General features: G+C 46.8%; 1 long non-coding RNA gene and 3 other non-coding genes across 5 annotated transcripts in view; all 4 read left to right on the top strand.

Moving 5' to 3' along the window:
* Positions 1 to 7982, top strand: part of LOC116102315 — an 11066-nt gene that overhangs the window by 1998 nt on the left and 1086 nt on the right. Inside the window, exons 2-5 of one of the 2 annotated variants that reach the window (XR_004123073.1) lie at positions 647 to 793; positions 3289 to 3435; positions 5818 to 5964; positions 7099 to 7761. This is a non-coding gene — a long non-coding RNA (uncharacterized LOC116102315). Of the gene's footprint in view, positions 1 to 646; positions 794 to 3288; positions 3436 to 5817; positions 5965 to 7098; positions 7762 to 7982 lie in introns of those variants that run through there. The other variant, XR_004123072.1, reaches the window with a different exon arrangement.
* Positions 1048 to 1123, top strand: LOC116104300. The gene has a single exon (XR_004123808.1). It is a non-coding gene; the product is annotated as a small nucleolar RNA SNORD116 (small nucleolar RNA).
* Positions 3690 to 3783, top strand: LOC116104294. Its single transcript, XR_004123802.1, has one exon. It is a non-coding gene; the product is annotated as a small nucleolar RNA SNORD116 (small nucleolar RNA).
* Positions 6219 to 6294, top strand: LOC116104299. The gene has a single exon (XR_004123807.1). It is a non-coding gene; the product is annotated as a small nucleolar RNA SNORD116 (small nucleolar RNA).

Here is a 7982-nt window from a genome sequence, read left to right as displayed (position 1 = left end):
AGAGAGAGAGAGAGAGAGAGATAGAGAGAGAGAGAGAGAGAGAGAGAGAGAGCTAAACAGTTTGGCTCAAGGGCACAATTAAATCTTCTACTCAACTGATCACAAGTTGAGTCTTTTGAGGAGTTTGACTTCTACCTCATGCTATGACCTAGTAGCATAGATCAGAGTTGGATTGGAGTCCTGATGGGGGATGCTTGGCTGCTGGGCCTAGATATCCACGGAGGCACAGTTTTGCTGGTAAACATGTCAGGAGCTACCTCCTCAATGTCCCATGGCATAGATAATGGGACCTTCATTGCCTTGGTTAGTGGCTTTTTCTGGCTTGGTTCTTTGAGAGGTGACCCCATGGAATGTGTTGTGTATCTATAGAGCTTGTCACATATCATCCTGAAGGCATTGAAGGATTCGAGGTCTCAGCAAGCACTTAGAAGAGGGATAGAAGAGGGAATGTCTTGTGCTAAGCCAAGGACTGAGAGGAAAAGCATCCCAGATCTGGCAAGGCATGGTAGAGTAGTTGGCAAAAGCAGGAGTGGTGAGGGTGCCTGTGAGGTCTGACCACCCTATAGTACACAGTAAACCCATGATCCATCCTACTTTGCAGGGTTCCCATTTTAATCATGGCATGTGCTCTGTGCTGTTTTCACAGGGTTGAATTGCATTTCCAGCATGGGCCATGGTCAACATCCAGAGGAAATGGCCCTACAAGATTAGCTGAGTGATGATGGCACCCAATTGTGTCTCGAGTGAACTGGTTTGGTGTTGCTGCCTTACCCAAGGGCACCTGATGTAAAAGGTATGAAACACAAGATTGCCCCATGATGTCAACGTGCTCAGGTCTTGGTGGAGCTAGGAGGTGATGCCATCCATGTTTCCTGTCCCTTCGGGACTTGGAGCACGCATAGGGCCTCTGGATGCTCCCTGCATTGGAGCTTGAGAATATTGACCCTGGCTATGGATGGGAAATGTCGTGCAGTTCCTTGCTCTCCCCAAAGCCCGAGCACTGCAGAGTACCAGGATGCACTTTGTGCAAGTCACTCCAGTGTGCTTGGATTGATGATGATTCCCAATCAAACATTCCTCAGAGAAGCTGAACAAAATGAGTGAATGCTCAGGACTGAGGTCCAGCACTCTGGGTACCACAGGTACTATGGGCGTTAGCCACAAGCACACCAACCATTCCATTGCCCTTGCCATCCTCGGATTCTAGCCAGACTCTCTTAGAAGGGCCTGTGCTTGAGCTACTCTGCCAGAAACCATGGCCTAGGGCAAGGTAGGCCCTTAAGATCTCTTGGCTTGTGCCCATTGCTGTTGAGAATATGCTTGGCAGGGAATCTCTAGGTATTCTTGTTAGCTTCAAGAAGAGTGCTCCAGCCATAATGAAGAGTAGACTGTGACACAGAAGTAGGCTTATCACTGGCACGGAAGCTTGGCACATTTTAAGCATGAAGTTCTGGCTCTGGAGGCAGGCTTCTCAGAGTGAGGACCTGACATGAGTGCTAATCCTTGTGTGTTGCTCTACAGAGACAATGCAGTCCATTTTGCATGTGTAGTGTAGCCTGTTTCAGTATCATGTGTGACTCAGGGGTGTGTTACTATGATGTGTTGAGGTGGGTAAAGAGAAAGTCTCTGTCCCTGGCAGCCAGTAAGATCCCCGGACAACTGGCTTGGAAAGAGACTAGGAGGCAGAAATGGGAGGTGATTGCAGACAAGTGTGGTGTTATTTTCCACCTGACCTACAACTTCCCTGTGTGCCAGAGCTCATGGCACTTTGGTGGACTTTGTGGCAGCATAAGACTTGCAGGATAACATCTGAAAGCGATGCGTGGATGGATCTTTTGTAGGAATATCCCTTTGTGTAGAAACCGATGTTTTAGATGTTGTTGTGATGTTCCTTGGTATTTTTGGACGTTCTTCCCTGCCTCCTATGCCATGTCATTGTTGCATATCCTGGAGCTGTCCTCGAAACGACAGTCTTAGCAGAACTGTCCAGTGTGGAGAGTCTCTCAAAGCTAGAGACATAGGTATCATTGAACTGTTTTTTGTTTGGAGATCTTAGTGTGATTTTTCCAGAAAATCAAGTTGCTAATGATGCATTCGAAGGAGGGTTCTATGGGCCACTAGAAATGTTGCAAACCCAGCTTGACACCATTACCCATGAGCATTGTTAAAGAGAAAATGGTCTTTTGGATGCAGGCTGCTTTTGTGGCACTTAATGCCTTTTGTCAATTTGGATTGTGGCTTGGGAGATTTCAGCCCAAATTGTATATGCCTCTGCATATACAGTTGAGGGTTTGGTCTAAATTGTTTTCTACAAGAAAGACATTGCCAAGTGGCTGACCAATGTAATTCCCATGAGAGAGGATCTGGTCACCAAAAAAGAAAAATTAGGAGACAAAAGACAGATATATATGGGGGTCAAACTAGACCTAGAAGTGACTAGGGGAGACAGAGAGACAGAGAGAGAGAGAGAGAGACAGGGAGAGAGGGAGAGAGAGAGAGAGAGAGAGAGAGAGAGAGAGAGAGAGAGAGAGAGAGAGAGAGAGAGAGAGAGAGAGAGAGATACAGAGAGAGAGAAAGAGAGAGAGAAAGAGAGAGAGTAGGAAAGAGAAAGAGAGAGAGAGAGAGAGAGAAAGAGAGAGAGAGAGAGAGAGAGAGAGAAAGAGAGAGAGAGAGAGAGAGAGAGAGAGAGAGAGAGAGAGCTAAAACGTTTTGGGTCAAGGGAAAAAATTAAATCTTCTAATCAACTGATCATAAGGAGAGTCTTTAGAGGAGTTTGACTTCTCTCTCATGCTATCACCTCATAGCATAGATCAGAGTTGGATTGGAGCCTTGATGGAAGATGCTCAGCTGCTGGGCCTAGATATCCACAGGGACACAGTTTTGCTGGTAAAAGTGTCTGTAGCTAATTCCTCAATGTCCCATGGCATAGCCAATGGGACCTTTATTGCCTTGGTTAGTGGCTTTTTGACGGCTTGATTCTTTGAGAGGTGACACCATGGAATGTGTTGTTTATCTGTAGAGCAGCTCATATAACATCCTCAAGGCCTTGAAGGATTCGAAGTCTCTGCAAGCACTTGATAGAAGGGAGAATGTCTTGTGCTAAGCCAAGGACTGGGAGGAAAAGCATCCCAGATCTGGCAGGGCATGATAGCGTGGTTGGCAAATGCAGGAGTGCTGAGGGTGCCTGTGAGGTCTGACCACCCTATAGTACACAGTAAACCCATGATCCATCCTACTTTGCAGGTGTTCCATTTTAATCATGGCATGTGCTTTGTGCTGTTTTCACAGGGTCGCATTGCATTTCCAGCATGGGCCATGGTCGACATCCAGAGGAAATGGCCCTACAAGATTAGCTGAGTGTTGATGGCACCCAATTGTGTCTCCAGTGAACTGGTTTGGTGTTGCTGCCTTGCCCAAGGGCACCTGATGTAAAAGGTAAGGAACACAAGATTGCCCCATGATGTCAACGTGCTCAGGTCTTGGTGGAGCTAGGTGGTGATGCCATCCACGTTTCCTGTCCCTACGGGACTTGGAACAGGCATAGGGCCTCTGGATGCTCCCTGCATTGGAGCTTGAGAACATTGACCCTGGCGATGGATGGGCAATGTCTTGCTATCCTTTGCTCTCCTCAAAGCCCGAGCACTGCAGAGTACCAGGATGCACTTTGTGCAAGGCACTCCAGTGTGCTTGGATCGATGATGATTCCCAGTCAAACATTCCTTGGAAAAGCTGAACAAAATGAGTGAAAGCTCAGTACCGCCACTCTCATTGGGACTGAGGTCCGGGACTTTGGGTCCCACGGGTCCTATGGACTTCAGTCACAGGCACACCAACCATTCCATTGCTCTTGCCATCCTCGGATTCTAGTCAGACTCTCTAGTGTAGGGCCTGTACTTGGCCTACTCTGCCAGAAACCATGGCCTAGGACAAGGCAGCCCTTTCAGCTCTCTTGGCTTGCGCCCATTGCTATTGAGGATATGCTTGGCAGAGAATCTCTAGGTACATCTGATACCTCCTAGAAGTGTCCTTCAGGCATAGTGCAGTGTAGACTGTGATGCACAAGTATATATAGCTCTTGCATGGAAGCTTGGCACATTTTAAGTGTGCATGCCTGGCTCTGGATGCAGGCTTCTCAGAGAGAAGACCTGACAGGTGTGCTAACCCTGCTGTGTTGCTCTACAGAGACAATGGAGTGAATTTTGCATGTGAAATGTAGCCTGGTTTAGTATCATGTGTGACTCAGGGACTGTGTGACTGTGGTGTGTTGGGGTGGATAACAGAAAGACTCTGTCCCTGGCAGCCTGTAAGATCCCTGGGCATCTGGCTTGGAAAGAGAGCAGGTGGCAGAAATGGGAGGTGATGGCAGATGTGTCTGGTGTTATTTTCCCCCTGATCTACAACTTCTCTGTGTGCCTGGGCTCTTGGCACTTTGGTGGACTCTGTGGCTAGCATGAGACTTGCAGGCCAATATCTGAAAGTGATGCGTGGAATGATCTTTTGTAGGAATCTCCCTTTGTGTGGAAGCGGATGTTTTAGATGTTGTTGTGATGTTCCTTGGTATTTTTGGACATTCTTCTCTGCCTTCTAGGCAATGTGAATTTGCATATCCAGAGCTGTCCTCCAACCCACAGTCTTAAGTAACTGTCCAGGCTAGAGAATGCCTCAAAGCTAGAGAAACAGGTATCATGGAGCTCTTTTTGTTTTGGGGATCTTAGTGTGATTCTTCCAGAATGTCAGGTTGCTAAATATGTATTGGAAAGAGGGTTCAATGGGCCACTAGAAGTGTTACAAAGCCAGCTTGAGTCCATTGCCCATGGGCATTGTGTATGTGCAAATGGTCTTTAAATGCAGGCTGCTTTTTTGGCACTAAGATGCCTTTTGTCAAGTTGGATCTTGGTTTGGGAGATTTCAGCCACAATGGTATACTCCTCTGTGTATACAGCAGGGGGATTTGGCCTGATAATTGTTTTCCACAAGAAAGAAATTGCCTGATGGTTAACCAATGTAATTGCCATGAGAGAGGATCGGGTTACACAAAAAGAAAAATTAGCAAACAAAGATGGATATATGTGGGGGTCGAACTAGAACCTAGAAGTGACTAAGGGAGACAGAAATAGGGAGAGTTACAGAGACAGAGAGAGAGAGAGAGAGAGAGAGAGAGAGAGAGAGACAGAGACAGAGACAGAGACAGAGACAGAGAGAGAGAGAGAGAGAGAGAGAGAGAGAGAGATAAACTGTTTGGCTCAAGGGCACAATTAAATCTTCTACTCAACTGATCATAAGGAGAGTATTTAGAAGAGTTTGACTTCTGCTTCATGCTATGACCTAGTAGCATAGATCCGAGTTGGATTGGAGTCCTGATCAGGATGCTCAGCTGCTGGGCCTAGATTTCCACATAGGAACAGTTTTGCTGGTAAACATGTCAGGAGCTACCTCCACAATGTCCCATAGCATAGCTAATGGGACCTTTATTACCTTGGTTAGTGGCTTTTTCTGGGTTGGTTCTTTGAGAAGTGTCCCCATGGAATGTGTTGTGTATATGAAGAACAGCTCATATATCATCCTCCTCAAGGCCTTGAAGGATTCAAGGTCCCAGCAAGCACTTGATAGAAGAGGGAATGTCTTGTGCTAAGCCAAGGACTGGGAGGAAAAGCATCCCAGATCTGGCAGGGCATGGTAGCGTGGTTGGCAAGAGCAGGAGTGCTGAGGGTGCCTGTGAAGTCTGACCCCCCTATAGTACACAGTAAACCCATAATCCATCCTACTTTGCAGGGGTCCCACTTTAATCATGGCATGTGCTCTGTGCTGTTTTCACAGGGTAGCATTGCATTTCCAGCATGGGCCATGGTCGACATCCAGAGGAAATGGCCCCACAAGATTGGCTGAGTGTTGATGGCACCACACTGTGTCTCCAGTGCACTGGTTTGGTGTTGCTGCCTTGCCCGAGGGCACCTGAGGTAAAAGGTAAGGAACACAAGATTGCCCCATGAAGTCAACATGCTCAGGTCTTGGTGGAGCTAGGAGGTGATGCCATCCATGTTTCCTGTCCCTTCGGGACTTGGAGCAGGCATAGGGCCTCTGGATGCTCCCTGCATTGGAGCTTGAGAACATTGACCCTGGCGATGGATGGGCAATGTCTTGCAGTTCCTTGCTCTCCCCAAAGCCCGAGCAATGCAGAGTACCAAGATGCACTTTGTGCAAGGCACTCCAGTGTGCTTGGATTGATGATGATTCCCAATCAAACATTCCTCAGAGAAGCTGAACAAAATGAGTGAATGCTCAGGACTGAGGTCCAGCACTCTGGATACCACAGTTACTATGGGAGTTAGCCACAGGCACACCAACCATTCCATTGCCCTTGCAATCCTCGGATTTTAGCCAGACTCTCTTAGAAGGGACTGTGCTTGGCTTACTCTGCCAGAAACCATGGCCTAGGGCAAGGCAGGCCCTTAAGCTCTCTTGGCTTGTGCCCATTGCTGTTGAGGATATGCTTGGCAGGGAATCTCTAGGTATTCCTGTTAGCTCCAAGAAGAGTGCTCCAGCCATAGTGCAGAGTAGAATGTGAGACAGAAGTAGGCATAGCACTGGTACAGAAGCTTGGCTCATTTTAAGTGTGGATGCCTTGTTCTGGATTCAGCCTTCTCAGAGAGAAGCCCTGACAGGAATGCTAACCCTGGTGTGTTGCTCTACATAGACAATGGAGTGCATTATGCTTGTGAAATGTAGCCTGACACAGTATCATGTGTGACACTTGGACAGTGTGACTGTGTTTTGTTGAGGTGGTTAAAGAGAAATACTCTCTCCCTGGCAGCCTGTAAACTACCCGATGTCTGGCTTGGATATAGAACAGGTGGCAGAAATGAGAGGTGATGGCAGACATGTCTGGTGTCATTTTGCAGTTGACCTATAACTTCTCTGTGTGCCAGAGCTCATGGCTCTTTGGTGGACTCTGTTGGTAGCATGAGACTTGCAGGGCAATATCTGAAAGAGATACGTGGATGGATCTTTTGTAGGAATCTCCCTTTGTGTGGAAGCCTATGTTTTAGATGTTTTTGTGATGTTCCTTGATTTTTTTGGACGTTCTTCCATGTCTCTTAGGCAATGTCAATGTGCATATGCTGGAGCTGTCCTTGAAACGACAGTCTTAGTAGAACTGTCCAGGCTGAAGAGTCTCTCAAAGCTAGAGACACAGGTATCATGGAACTGTTTTTTTTTTTTTTTGGTGATCTTAGTGTGGTTTTTCCAGAAAGTCAAGTTGCTAAGGATGCATTGGAAGGAGGGTTCAATAGGCCACTAGAAATCTTGCAAAACCAGCTTGACATCATTGCCCATGGGCTTGTGAAGGAGAAAATGGTCTTGTGGATGCAGGCTGCTTTTGTGGCCTTAAATGCCTTTTGTCAATTTGGATCGTGGCTTGGGAGATTTCAGCCCCAATTGTATATGACTCTGCATATAGAGTTGATGGTTTGGTCTGATAATTGTTTTCTACATGAAAGAAATTGTCCGGTGGGTGACCAATGTAATTGCCATGAGAGAGGATCTGGTCACCAAAAAAAGAAAATTAGGAGACAAAAGACAGATATACATATGGGGGTCAAAGTAGAACCTAGAAGTGACTAGGGGAGACAGAGAGAGAGAAAGAGAGAGAGAGTGAGAGAGAAAGAAAGAGAGAGACAGAGACAGAGAAAAAGAGAAAGAGAGTAAGAGAGAGAAAGAGAAAGAGAGAGAGAGAGAGAGCAAAAGCTAAAGCAATTTGGATCAAGGGCACAATTAAATCTTCTACTCAAGATATCATAAGGAGAGTTTTTAGAAGTGTTTGACTTCTGTCTCATGCTATGACCTAGTAGGATAGATCAGAGTTGGATTGGAGTCCTGATGGAGGATGCTCAGCTGCTGGGCCAAGATATCCACAGGGGCAGAGTTTTGCTGTTGTACATGTCTAGTGCTACCTCCTCAATGTCCCATAGCATAGCTAATGGGAC

The sequence above is a fragment of the Mastomys coucha genome, unplaced genomic scaffold, assembly GCF_008632895.1.
Source record: "Mastomys coucha isolate ucsf_1 unplaced genomic scaffold, UCSF_Mcou_1 pScaffold21, whole genome shotgun sequence".
In the NCBI taxonomy this organism is placed as follows: domain Eukaryota; kingdom Metazoa; phylum Chordata; class Mammalia; order Rodentia; family Muridae; genus Mastomys; species Mastomys coucha.
This window is presented reverse-complemented; position numbering and strand designations above follow the sequence as displayed.